This window comes from Engystomops pustulosus, chromosome 4, assembly GCF_040894005.1.
Source record: "Engystomops pustulosus chromosome 4, aEngPut4.maternal, whole genome shotgun sequence".
In the NCBI taxonomy this organism is placed as follows: Eukaryota; Metazoa; Chordata; class Amphibia; order Anura; family Leptodactylidae; genus Engystomops; species Engystomops pustulosus.
The window spans coordinates 211,505,124-211,517,306 of NC_092414.1; the positions used below are offsets into that span (position 1 = coordinate 211,505,124).

The 12,183-nt window shown below is 49.2% G+C and overlaps 13 non-coding genes across 13 annotated transcripts; all 13 read left to right on the forward strand.

Annotated features, from left to right (window-relative positions):
* The first annotated feature begins 315 nt into the window (after positions 1 to 315).
* TRNAI-AAU (transfer RNA isoleucine (anticodon AAU)) lies at positions 316 to 389 on the forward strand. Its single transcript has one exon. It is a non-coding gene; the product is annotated as a tRNA-Ile (tRNA).
* Positions 390 to 1,058: 669 nt separating this feature from the next.
* Positions 1,059 to 1,132, forward strand: TRNAI-AAU (transfer RNA isoleucine (anticodon AAU)). Its single transcript has one exon. It is a non-coding gene; the product is annotated as a tRNA-Ile (tRNA).
* Positions 1,133 to 1,801: 669 nt separating this feature from the next.
* Positions 1,802 to 1,875, forward strand: TRNAI-AAU (transfer RNA isoleucine (anticodon AAU)). The gene has a single exon. It is a non-coding gene; the product is annotated as a tRNA-Ile (tRNA).
* Positions 1,876 to 2,544: 669 nt separating this feature from the next.
* On the forward strand, positions 2,545 to 2,618 carry TRNAI-AAU (transfer RNA isoleucine (anticodon AAU)). Its single transcript has one exon. It is a non-coding gene; the product is annotated as a tRNA-Ile (tRNA).
* Positions 2,619 to 3,287: 669 nt separating this feature from the next.
* TRNAI-AAU (transfer RNA isoleucine (anticodon AAU)) lies at positions 3,288 to 3,361 on the forward strand. The gene has a single exon. It is a non-coding gene; the product is annotated as a tRNA-Ile (tRNA).
* A 669-nt stretch (positions 3,362 to 4,030) lies between these two features.
* Positions 4,031 to 4,104, forward strand: TRNAI-AAU (transfer RNA isoleucine (anticodon AAU)). Its single transcript has one exon. It is a non-coding gene; the product is annotated as a tRNA-Ile (tRNA).
* A 1,412-nt stretch (positions 4,105 to 5,516) lies between these two features.
* Positions 5,517 to 5,590, forward strand: TRNAI-AAU (transfer RNA isoleucine (anticodon AAU)). The gene has a single exon. It is a non-coding gene; the product is annotated as a tRNA-Ile (tRNA).
* Positions 5,591 to 6,259: 669 nt separating this feature from the next.
* On the forward strand, positions 6,260 to 6,333 carry TRNAI-AAU (transfer RNA isoleucine (anticodon AAU)). The gene has a single exon. It is a non-coding gene; the product is annotated as a tRNA-Ile (tRNA).
* Positions 6,334 to 7,002: 669 nt separating this feature from the next.
* On the forward strand, positions 7,003 to 7,076 carry TRNAI-AAU (transfer RNA isoleucine (anticodon AAU)). Its single transcript has one exon. It is a non-coding gene; the product is annotated as a tRNA-Ile (tRNA).
* A 669-nt stretch (positions 7,077 to 7,745) lies between these two features.
* Positions 7,746 to 7,819, forward strand: TRNAI-AAU (transfer RNA isoleucine (anticodon AAU)). Its single transcript has one exon. It is a non-coding gene; the product is annotated as a tRNA-Ile (tRNA).
* A 669-nt stretch (positions 7,820 to 8,488) lies between these two features.
* TRNAI-AAU (transfer RNA isoleucine (anticodon AAU)) lies at positions 8,489 to 8,562 on the forward strand. The gene has a single exon. It is a non-coding gene; the product is annotated as a tRNA-Ile (tRNA).
* Positions 8,563 to 9,231: 669 nt separating this feature from the next.
* TRNAI-AAU (transfer RNA isoleucine (anticodon AAU)) lies at positions 9,232 to 9,305 on the forward strand. The gene has a single exon. It is a non-coding gene; the product is annotated as a tRNA-Ile (tRNA).
* A 1,412-nt stretch (positions 9,306 to 10,717) lies between these two features.
* Positions 10,718 to 10,791, forward strand: TRNAI-AAU (transfer RNA isoleucine (anticodon AAU)). The gene has a single exon. It is a non-coding gene; the product is annotated as a tRNA-Ile (tRNA).
* Positions 10,792 to 12,183: the final 1,392 nt, after the last annotated feature.

The following is a 12,183-nucleotide window of genomic DNA, read 5'->3' on the forward strand; positions in this document are numbered from 1 at the left end:
AAATACATGACCAGTGAGCTGAGTTGGTTAGAGCATTCTGCTAATCATGCCAAAGCCTCTGGTTCGAGCCCTGTAGTCACCTGGCTCTAATCTTCCCAAGTAGCTTAGAGTGCGATGCTAATTACATTAAGGTCGCAGCCTCAACCCCTGTGTGAGCCAGGCTCTTTTTTTCTGAAGACCCACTGCTATCTTTTGGACAGGTTGCACAGCCCTTTCTTTTCAATTGTGGGCAAACGGACCTTTAATCCCTTTTATTCGGTAGACATTCGGGCGGGTAGGGCCGGAAAGCATCAGAAGACCGAGCACGTCACATATGGCCGGTTAGCTCAGTTGGTTAGAGCGTGGTGCTAATAACGCCAAGGTCGCGGGTTCGATCCCCGTACGGGCCAGTTCCTCCGCTTTTGGTGAGCTTTAGTAGGAGGACTGTTAAGCCCTTCTACCGGGTACAAAGTCATACGGGATGGGCCAGAAAGCGTCAGATGAATGGCCACAGCCCACGGCCGGTCAGGGGCCAGATTCTTGAATTTTGGTGAGCTCTCTGTTATATAGTGGACAGGTTGCAAAACTCTTTCATTTCCGGCGAGCTCAGTTGGTTAGAGCATTATGCTAATAATGCCAAAGTCTCCAGTTCCATCTGTGTAGTTGCCTGGCTTTTCTCATCAGAATTAGGTCGGACCTGTCGGCCCTTTTATCCAGCTAGACAGTCATTTAAGAAGGCCCAGAAAGTGTTGTTAGATTTGCCAAAATACATGACCAGTGAGCTGAGTTGGTTAGAGCATTCTGCTAATCATGCCAAAGCCTCTGGTTCGAGCCCTGTAGTCACCTGGCTCTAATCTTCCCAAGTAGCTTAGAGTGCGATGCTAATTACATTAAGGTCGCAGCCTCAACCCCTGTGTGAGCCAGGCTCTTTTTTTCTGAAGACCCACTGCTATCTTTTGGACAGGTTGCACAGCCCTTTCTTTTCAATTGTGGGCAAACGGACCTTTAATCCCTTTTATTCGGTAGACATTCGGGCGGGTAGGGCCGGAAAGCATCAGAAGACCGAGCACATCACATATGGCCGGTTAGCTCAGTTGGTTAGAGCGTGGTGCTAATAACGCCAAGGTCGCGGGTTCGATCCCCGTACGGGCCAGTTCCTCCGCTTTTGGTGAGCTTTAGTAGGAGGACTGTTAAGCCCTTCTACCGGGTACAAAGTCATACGGGATGGGCCAGAAAGCGTCAGATGAATGGCCACAGCCCACGGCCGGTCAGGGGCCAGATTCTTGAATTTTGGTGAGCTCTCTGTTATATAGTGGACAGGTTGCAAAACTCTTTCATTTCCGGCGAGCTCAGTTGGTTAGAGCATTATGCTAATAATGCCAAAGTCTCCAGTTCCATCTGTGTAGTTGCCTGGCTTTTCTCATCAGAATTAGGTCGGACCTGTCGGCCCTTTTATCCAGCTAGACAGTCATTTAAGAAGGCCCAGAAAGTGTTGTTAGATTTGCCAAAATACATGACCAGTGAGCTGAGTTGGTTAGAGCATTCTGCTAATCATGCCAAAGCCTCTGGTTCGAGCCCTGTAGTCACCTGGCTCTAATCTTCCCAAGTAGCTTAGAGTGCGATGCTAATTACATTAAGGTCGCAGCCTCAACCCCTGTGTGAGCCAGGCTCTTTTTTTCTGAAGACCCACTGCTATCTTTTGGACAGGTTGCACAGCCCTTTCTTTTCAATTGTGGGCAAACGGACCTTTAATCCCTTTTATTCGGTAGACATTCGGGCGGGTAGGGCCGGAAAGCATCAGAAGACCGAGCACATCACATATGGCCGGTTAGCTCAGTTGGTTAGAGCGTGGTGCTAATAACGCCAAGGTCGCGGGTTCGATCCCCGTACGGGCCAGTTCCTCCGCTTTTGGTGAGCTTTAGTAGGAGGACTGTTAAGCCCTTCTACCGGGTACAAAGTCATACGGGATGGGCCAGAAAGCGTCAGATGAATGGCCACAGCCCACGGCCGGTCAGGGGCCAGATTCTTGAATTTTGGTGAGCTCTCTGTTATATAGTGGACAGGTTGCAAAACTCTTTCATTTCCGGCGAGCTCAGTTGGTTAGAGCATTATGCTAATAATGCCAAAGTCTCCAGTTCCATCTGTGTAGTTGCCTGGCTTTTCTCATCAGAATTAGGTCGGACCTGTCGGCCCTTTTATCCAGCTAGACAGTCATTTAAGAAGGCCCAGAAAGTGTTGTTAGATTTGCCAAAATACATGACCAGTGAGCTGAGTTGGTTAGAGCATTCTGCTAATCATGCCAAAGCCTCTGGTTCGAGCCCTGTAGTCACCTGGCTCTAATCTTCCCAAGTAGCTTAGAGTGCGATGCTAATTACATTAAGGTCGCAGCCTCAACCCCTGTGTGAGCCAGGCTCTTTTTTTCTGAAGACCCACTGCTATCTTTTGGACAGGTTGCACAGCCCTTTCTTTTCAATTGTGGGCAAACGGACCTTTAATCCCTTTTATTCGGTAGACATTCGGGCGGGTAGGGCCGGAAAGCATCAGAAGACCGAGCACATCACATATGGCCGGTTAGCTCAGTTGGTTAGAGCGTGGTGCTAATAACGCCAAGGTCGCGGGTTCGATCCCCGTACGGGCCAGTTCCTCCGCTTTTGGTGAGCTTTAGTAGGAGGACTGTTAAGCCCTTCTACCGGGTACAAAGTCATACGGGATGGGCCAGAAAGCGTCAGATGAATGGCCACAGCCCACGGCCGGTCAGGGGCCAGATTCTTGAATTTTGGTGAGCTCTCTGTTATATAGTGGACAGGTTGCAAAACTCTTTCATTTCCGGCGAGCTCAGTTGGTTAGAGCATTATGCTAATAATGCCAAAGTCTCCAGTTCCATCTGTGTAGTTGCCTGGCTTTTCTCATCAGAATTAGGTCGGACCTGTCGGCCCTTTTATCCAGCTAGACAGTCATTTAAGAAGGCCCAGAAAGTGTTGTTAGATTTGCCAAAATACATGACCAGTGAGCTGAGTTGGTTAGAGCATTCTGCTAATCATGCCAAAGCCTCTGGTTCGAGCCCTGTAGTCACCTGGCTCTAATCTTCCCAAGTAGCTTAGAGTGCGATGCTAATTACATTAAGGTCGCAGCCTCAACCCCTGTGTGAGCCAGGCTCTTTTTTTCTGAAGACCCACTGCTATCTTTTGGACAGGTTGCACAGCCCTTTCTTTTCAATTGTGGGCAAACGGACCTTTAATCCCTTTTATTCGGTAGACATTCGGGCGGGTAGGGCCGGAAAGCATCAGAAGACCGAGCACATCACATATGGCCGGTTAGCTCAGTTGGTTAGAGCGTGGTGCTAATAACGCCAAGGTCGCGGGTTCGATCCCCGTACGGGCCAGTTCCTCCGCTTTTGGTGAGCTTTAGTAGGAGGACTGTTAAGCCCTTCTACCGGGTACAAAGTCATACGGGATGGGCCAGAAAGCGTCAGATGAATGGCCACAGCCCACGGCCGGTCAGGGGCCAGATTCTGGAATTTTGGTGAGCTCTCTGTTATATAGTGGACAGGTTGCAAAACTCTTTCATTTCCGGCGAGCTCAGTTGGTTAGAGCATTATGCTAATAATGCCAAAGTCTCCAGTTCCATCTGTGTAGTTGCCTGGCTTTTCTCATCAGAATTAGGTCGGACCTGTCGGCCCTTTTATCCAGCTAGACAGTCATTTAAGAAGGCCCAGAAAGTGTTGTTAGATTTGCCAAAATACATGACCAGTGAGCTGAGTTGGTTAGAGCATTCTGCTAATCATGCCAAAGCCTCTGGTTCGAGCCCTGTGGTCACCTGGCTCTAATCTTCCCAAGTAGCTTAGAGTGCGATGCTAATTACATTAAGGGCGCAGCCTCAACCCCTGTGTGAGCCAGGCTCTTTTTTTCTGAAGACCCACTGCTATCTTTTGGACAGGTTGCACAGCCCTTTCTTTTCAATTGTGGGCAAACGGACCTTTAATCCCTTTTATTCGGTAGACATTCGGGCGGGTAGGGCCGGAAAGCATCAGAAGACCGAGCACATCACATATGGCCGGTTAGCTCAGTTGGTTAGAGCGTGGTGCTAATAACGCCAAGGTCGCGGGTTCGATCCCCGTACGGGCCAGTTCCTCCGCTTTTGGTGAGCTTTAGTAGGAGGACTGTTAAGCCCTTCTACCGGGTACAAAGTCATACGGGATGGGCCAGAAAGCGTCAGATGAATGGCCACAGCCCACGGCCGGTCAGGGGCCAGATTCTTGAATTTTGGTGAGCTCTCTGTTATATAGTGGACAGGTTGCAAAACTCTTTCATTTCCGGCGAGCTCAGTTGGTTAGAGCATTATGCTAATAATGCCAAAGTCTCCAGTTCCATCTGTGTAGTTGCCTGGCTTTTCTCATCAGAATTAGGTCGGACCTGTCGGCCCTTTTATCCAGCTAGACAGTCATTTAAGAAGGCCCAGAAAGTGTTGTTAGATTTGCCAAAATACATGACCAGTGAGCTGAGTTGGTTAGAGCATTCTGCTAATCATGCCAAAGCCTCTGGTTCGAGCCCTGTAGTCACCTGGCTCTAATCTTCCCAAGTAGCTTAGAGTGCGATGCTAATTACATTAAGGTCGCAGCCTCAACCCCTGTGTGAGCCAGGCTCTTTTTTTCTGAAGACCCACTGCTATCTTTTGGACAGGTTGCACAGCCCTTTCTTTTCAATTGTGGGCAAACGGACCTTTAATCCCTTTTATTCGGTAGACATTCGGGCGGGTAGGGCCGGAAAGCATCAGAAGACCGAGCACATCACATATGGCCAGTTAGCTCAGTTGGTTAGAGCGTGGTGCTAATAACGCCAAGGTCACGGGTTCGATCCCCGTACGGGCCAGTTCCTCCGCTTTTGGTGAGCTTTAGTAGGAGGACTGTTAAGCCCTTCTACCTGGTACAAAGTCATACGGGATGGGCCAGAAAGCGTCAGATGAATGGCCACAGCCCACGGCCGGTCAGGGGCCAGATTCTTGAATTTTGGTGAGCTCTCTGTTATATAGTGGACAGGTTGCAAAACTCTTTCATTTCCGGCGAGCTCAGTTGGTTAGAGCATTATGCTAATAATGCCAAAGTCTCCAGTTCCATCTGTGTAGTTGCCTGGCTTTTCTCATCAGAATTAGGTCGGACCTGTCGGCCCTTTTATCCAGCTAGACAGTCATTTAAGAAGGCCCAGAAAGTGTTGTTAGATTTGCCAAAATACATGACCAGTGAGCTGAGTTGGTTAGAGCATTCTGCTAATCATGCCAAAGCCTCTGGTTCGAGCCCTGTAGTCACCTGGCTCTAATCTTCCCAAGTAGCTTAGAGTGCGATGCTAATTACATTAAGGTCGCAGCCTCAACCCCTGTGTGAGCCAGGCTCTTTTTTTCTGAAGACCCACTGCTATCTTTTGGACAGGTTGCACAGCCCTTTCTTTTCAATTGTGGGCAAACGGACCTTTAATCCCTTTTATTCGGTAGACATTCGGGCGGGTAGGGCCGGAAAGCATCAGAAGACCGAGCACATCACATATGGCCGGTTAGCTCAGTTGGTTAGAGCGTGGTGCTAATAACGCCAAGGTCGCGGGTTCGATCCCCGTACGGGCCAGTTCCTCCGCTTTTGGTGAGCTTTAGTAGGAGGACTGTTAAGCCCTTCTACCGGGTACAAAGTCATACGGGATGGGCCAGAAAGCGTCAGATGAATGGCCACAGCCCACGGCCGGTCAGGGGCCAGATTCTTGAATTTTGGTGAGCTCTCTGTTATATAGTGGACAGGTTGCAAAACTCTTTCATTTCCGGCGAGCTCAGTTGGTTAGAGCATTATGCTAATAATGCCAAAGTCTCCAGTTCCATCTGTGTAGTTGCCTGGCTTTTCTCATCAGAATTAGGTCGGACCTGTCGGCCCTTTTATCCAGCTAGAGAGTCATTTAAGAAGGCCCAGAAAGTGTTGTTAGATTTGCCAAAATACATGACCAGTGAGCTGAGTTGGTTAGAGCATTCTGCTAATCATGCCAAAGCCTCTGGTTCGAGCCCTGTAGTCACCTGGCTCTAATCTTCCCAAGTAGCTTAGAGTGCGATGCTAATTACATTCAGGTCGCAGCCTCAACCCCTGTGTGAGCCAGGCTCTTTTTTTCTGAAGACCCACTGCTATCTTTTGGACAGGTTGCACAGCCCTTTCTTTTCAATTGTGGGCAAACGGACCTTTAATCCCTTTTATTCGGTAGACATTCGGGCGGGTAGGGCCGGAAAGCATCAGAAGACCGAGCACATCACATATGGCCTGTTAGCTCAGTTGGTTAGAGCGTGGTGCTAATAACGCCAAGGTCGCGGGTTCGATCCCCGTACGGGCCAGTTCCTCCGCTTTTGGTGAGCTTTAGTAGGAGGACTGTTAAGCCCTTCTACCGGGTACAAAGTCATACGGGATGGGCCAGAAAGCGTCAGATGAATGGCCACAGCCCACGGCCGGTCAGGGGCCAGATTCTTGAATTTTGGTGAGCTCTCTGTTATATAGTGGACAGGTTGCAAAACTCTTTCATTTCCGGCGAGCTCAGTTGGTTAGAGCATTATGCTAATAATGCCAAAGTCTCCAGTTCCATCTGTGTAGTTGCCTGGCTTTTCTCATCAGAATTAGGTCGGACCTGTCGGCCCTTTTATCCAGCTAGACAGTCATTTAAGAAGGCCCAGAAAGTGTTGTTAGATTTGCCAAAATACATGACCAGTGAGCTGAGTTGGTTAGAGCATTCTGCTAATCATGCCAAAGCCTCTGGTTCGAGCCCTGTAGTCACCTGGCTCTAATCTTCCCAAGTAGCTTAGAGTGCGATGCTAATTACATTAAGGTCGCAGCCTCAACCCCTGTGTGAGCCAGGCTCTTTTTTTCTGAAGACCCACTGCTATCTTTTGGACAGGTTGCACAGCCCTTTCTTTTCAATTGTGGGCAAACGGACCTTTAATCCCTTTTATTCGGTAGACATTCGGGCGGGTAGGGCCGGAAAGCATCAGAAGACCGAGCACATCACATATGGCCGGTTAGCTCAGTTGGTTAGAGCGTGGTGCTAATAACGCCAAGGTCGCGGGTTCGATCCCCGTACGGGCCAGTTCCTCCGCTTTTGGTGAGCTTTAGTAGGAGGACTGTTAAGCCCTTCTACCGGGTACAAAGTCATACGGGATGGGCCAGAAAGCGTCAGATGAATGGCCACAGCCCACGGCCGGTCAGGGGCCAGATTCTTGAATTTTGGTGAGCTCTCTGTTATATAGTGGACAGGTTGCAAAACTCTTTCATTTCCGGCGAGCTCAGTTGGTTAGAGCATTATGCTAATAATGCCAAAGTCTCCAGTTCCATCTGTGTAGTTGCCTGGCTTTTCTCATCAGAATTAGGTCGGACCTGTCGGCCCTTTTATCCAGCTAGACAGTCATTTAAGAAGGCCCAGAAAGTGTTGTTAGATTTGCCAAAATACATGACCAGTGAGCTGAGTTGGTTAGAGCATTCTGCTAATCATGCCAAAGCCTCTGGTTCGAGCCCTGTAGTCACCTGGCTCTAATCTTCCCAAGTAGCTTAGAGTGCGATGCTAATTACATTAAGGTCGCAGCCTCAACCCCTGTGTGAGCCAGGCTCTTTTTTTCTGAAGACCCACTGCTATCTTTTGGACAGGTTGCACAGCCCTTTCTTTTCAATTGTGGGCAAACGGACCTTTAATCCCTTTTATTCGGTAGACATTCGGGCGGGTAGGGCCGGAAAGCATCAGAAGACCGAGCACATCACATATGGCCGGTTAGCTCAGTTGGTTAGAGCGTGGTGCTAATAACGCCAAGGTCGCGGGTTCGATCCCCGTACGGGCCAGTTCCTCCGCTTTTGGTGAGCTTTAGTAGGAGGACTGTTAAGCCCTTCTACCGGGTACAAAGTCATACGGGATGGGCCAGAAAGCGTCAGATGAATGGCCACAGCCCACGGCCGGTCAGGGGCCAGATTCTTGAATTTTGGTGAGCTCTCTGTTATATAGTGGACAGGTTGCAAAACTCTTTCATTTCCGGCGAGCTCAGTTGGTTAGAGCATTATGCTAATAATGCCAAAGTCTCCAGTTCCATCTGTGTAGTTGCCTGGCTTTTCTCATCAGAATTAGGTCGGACCTGTCGGCCCTTTTATCCAGCTAGACAGTCATTTAAGAAGGCCCAGAAAGTGTTGTTAGATTTGCCAAAATACATGACCAGTGAGCTGAGTTGGTTAGAGCATTCTGCTAATCATGCCAAAGCCTCTGGTTCGAGCCCTGTAGTCACCTGGCTCTAATCTTCCCAAGTAGCTTAGAGTGCGATGCTAATTACATTAAGGTCGCAGCCTCAACCCCTGTGTGAGCCAGGCTCTTTTTTTCTGAAGACCCACTGCTATCTTTTGGACAGGTTGCACAGCCCTTTCTTTTCAATTGTGGGCAAACGGACCTTTAATCCCTTTTATTCGGTAGACATTCGGGCGGGTAGGGCCGGAAAGCATCAGAAGACCGAGCACATCACATATGGCCGGTTAGCTCAGTTGGTTAGAGCGTGGTGCTAATAACGCCAAGGTCGCGGGTTCGATCCCCGTACGGGCCAGTTCCTCCGCTTTTGGTGAGCTTTAGTAGGAGGACTGTTAAGCCCTTCTACCGGGTACAAAGTCATACGGGATGGGCCAGAAAGCGTCAGATGAATGGCCACAGCCCACGGCCGGTCAGGGGCCAGATTCTTGAATTTTGGTGAGCTCTCTGTTATATAGTGGACAGGTTGCAAAACTCTTTCATTTCCGGCGAGCTCAGTTGGTTAGAGCATTATGCTAATAACGCCAAAGTCTCCAGTTCCATCTGTGTAGTTGCCTGGCTTTTCTCATCAGAATTAGGTCGGACCTGTCGGCCCTTTTATCCAGCTAGACAGTCATTTAAGAAGGCCCAGAAAGTGTTGTTAGATTTGCCAAAATACATGACCAGTGAGCTGAGTTGGTTAGAGCATTCTGCTAATCATGCCAAAGCCTCTGGTTCGAGCCCTGTAGTCACCTGGCTCTAATCTTCGCAAGTAGCTTAGAGTGCGATGCTAATTACATTAAGGTCGCAGCCTCAACCCCTGTGTGAGCCAGGCTCTTTTTTTCTGAAGACCCACTGCTATCTTTTGGACAGGTTGCACAGCCCTTTCTTTTCAATTGTGGGCAAACGGACCTTTAATCCCTTTTATTCGGTAGACATTCGGGCGGGTAGGGCCGGAAAGCATCAGAAGACCGAGCACATCACATATGGCCGGTTAGCTCAGTTGGTTAGAGCGTGGTGCTAATAACGCCAAGGTCGCGGGTTCGATCCCCGTACGGGCCAGTTCCTCCGCTTTTGGTGAGCTTTAGTAGGAGGACTGTTAAGCCCTTCTACCGGGTACAAAGTCATACGGGATGGGCCAGAAAGCGTCAGATGAATGGCCACAGCCCACGGCCGGTCAGGGGCCAGATTCTTGAATTTTGGTGAGCTCTCTGTTATATAGTGGACAGGTTGCAAAACTCTTTCATTTCCGGCGAGCTCAGTTGGTTAGAGCATTATGCTAATAATGCCAAAGTCTCCAGTTCCATCTGTGTAGTTGCCTGGCTTTTCTCATCAGAATTAGGTCGGACCTGTCGGCCCTTTTATCCAGCTAGACAGTCATTTAAGAAGACCCAGAAAGTGTTGTTAGATTTGCCAAAATACATGACCAGTGAGCTGAGTTGGTTAGAGCATTCTGCTAATCATGCCAAAGCCTCTGGTTCGAGCCCTGTAGTCACCTGGCTCTAATCTTCCCAAGTAGCTTAGAGTGCGATGCTAATTACATTAAGGTCGCAGCCTCAACCCCTGTGTGAGCCAGGCTCTTTTTTTCTGAAGACCCACTGCTATCTTTTGGACAGGTTGCACAGCCCTTTCTTTTCAATTGTGGGCAAACGGACCTTTAATCCCTTTTATTCGGTAGACATTCGGACGGGTAGGGCCGGAAAGCATCAGAAGACCGAGCACATCACATATGGCCGGTTAGCTCAGTTGGTTAGAGCGTGGTGCTAATAACGCCAAGGTCGCGGGTTCGATTACCGTAAGGGCCAGTTCCTCCGCTTTTGCTGAGCTTTAGTAGGAGGACTGTTAAGCCCTTCTACCGGGTACAAAGTCATACGGGATGGGCCAGAAAGCGTCAGATGAATGGCCACAGCCCACGGCCGGTCAGGGGCCAGATTCTTGAATTTTGGTGAGCTCTCTGTTATATAGTAAACAGGTTGCAAAACTCTTTCATTTCCGGCGAGCTCAGTTGGTTAGAGCATTATGCTAATAACGCCAAAGTCTCCAGTTCCATCTGTGTAGTTGCCTGGCTTTTCTCATCAGAATTAGGTCGGACCTGTCGGCCCTTTTATCCAGCTAGACAGTCATTTAAGAAGGCCCAGAAAGTGTTGTTAGATTTGCCAAAATACATGACCAGTGAGCTGAGTTGGTTAGAGCATTCTGCTAATCATGCCAAAGCCTCTGGTTCGAGCCCTGTAGTCACCTGGCTCTAATCTTCCCAAGTAGCTTAGAGTGCGATGCTAATTACATTAAGGTCGCAGCCTCAACCCCTGTGTGAGCCAGGCTCTTTTTTTCTGAAGACCCACTGCTATCTTTTGGACAGGTTGCACAGCCCTTTCTTTTCAATTGTGGGCAAACGGACCTTTAATCCCTTTTATTCGGTAGACATTCGGGCGGGTAGGGCCGGAAAGCATCAGAAGACCGAGCACATCACATATGGCCGGTTAGCTCAGTTGGTTAGAGCGTGGTGCTAATAACGCCAAGGTCGCGGGTTCGATCCCCGTACGGGCCAGTTCCTCCGCTTTTGGTGAGCTTTAGTAGGAGGACTGTTAAGCCCTTCTACCGGGTACAAAGTCATACGGGATGGGCCAGAAAGCGTCAGATGAATGGCCACAGCCCACGGCCGGTCAGGGGCCAGATTCTTGAATTTTGGTGAGCTCTCTGTTATATAGTGGACAGGTTGCAAAACTCTTTCATTTCCGGCGAGCTCAGTTGGTTAGAGCATTATGCTAATAATGCCAAAGTCTCCAGTTCCATCTGTGTAGTTGCCTGGCTTTTCTCATCAGAATTAGGTCGGACCTGTCGGCCCTTTTATCCAGCTAGACAGTCATTTAAGAAGGCCCAGAAAGTGTTGTTAGATTTGCCAAAATACATGACCAGTGAGCTGAGTTGGTTAGAGCATTCTGCTAATCATGCCAAAGCCTCTGGTTCGAGCCCTGTAGTCACCTAGCTCTAATCTTCCCAAGTAGCTTAGAGTGCGATGCTAATTACATTAAGGTCGCAGCCTCAACCCCTGTGTGAGCCAGGCTCTTTTTTTCTGAAGACCCACTGCTATCTTTTGGACAGGTTGCACAGCCCTTTCTTTTCAATTGTGGGCAAACGGACCTTTAATCCCTTTTATTCGGTAGACATTCGGGCGGGTAGGGCCGGAAAGCATCAGAAGACCGAGCACATCACATATGGCCGGTTAGCTCAGTTGGTTAGAGCGTGGTGCTAATAACGCCAAGGTCGCGGGTTCGATCCCCATACGGGCCAGTTCCTCCGCTTTTGGTGAGCTTTAGTAGGAGGACTGTTAAGCCCTTCTACCGGGTACAAAGTCATACGGGATGGGCCAGAAAGCGTCAGATGAATGGCCACAGCCCACGGCCGGTCAGGGGCCAGATTCTTGAATTTTGGTGAGCTCTCTGTTATATAGTGGACAGGTTGCAAAACTCTTTCATTTCCGGCGAGCTCAGTTGGTTAGAGCATTATGCTAATAACGCCAAAGTCTCCAGTTCCATCTGTGTAGTTGCCTGGCTTTTCTCATCAGAATTAGGTCGGACCTGTCGGCCCTTTTATCCAGCTAGACAGTCATTTAAGAAGGCCCAGAAAGTGTTGTTAGATTTGCCAAAATACATGACCAGTGAGCTGAGTTGGTTAGAGCATTCTGCTAATCATGCCAAAGCCTCTGGTTCGAGCCCTGTAGTCACCTGGCTCTAATCTTCCCAAGTAGCTTAGAGTGCGATGCTAATTACATTAAGGTCGCAGCCTCAACCCCTGTGTGAGCCAGGCTCTTTTTTTCTGAAGACCCACTGCTATCTTTTGGACAGGTTGCACAGCCCTTTCTTTTCAATTGTGGGCAAACGGACCTTTAATCCCTTTTATTCGGTAGACATTCGGACGGGTAGGGCCGGAAAGCATCAGA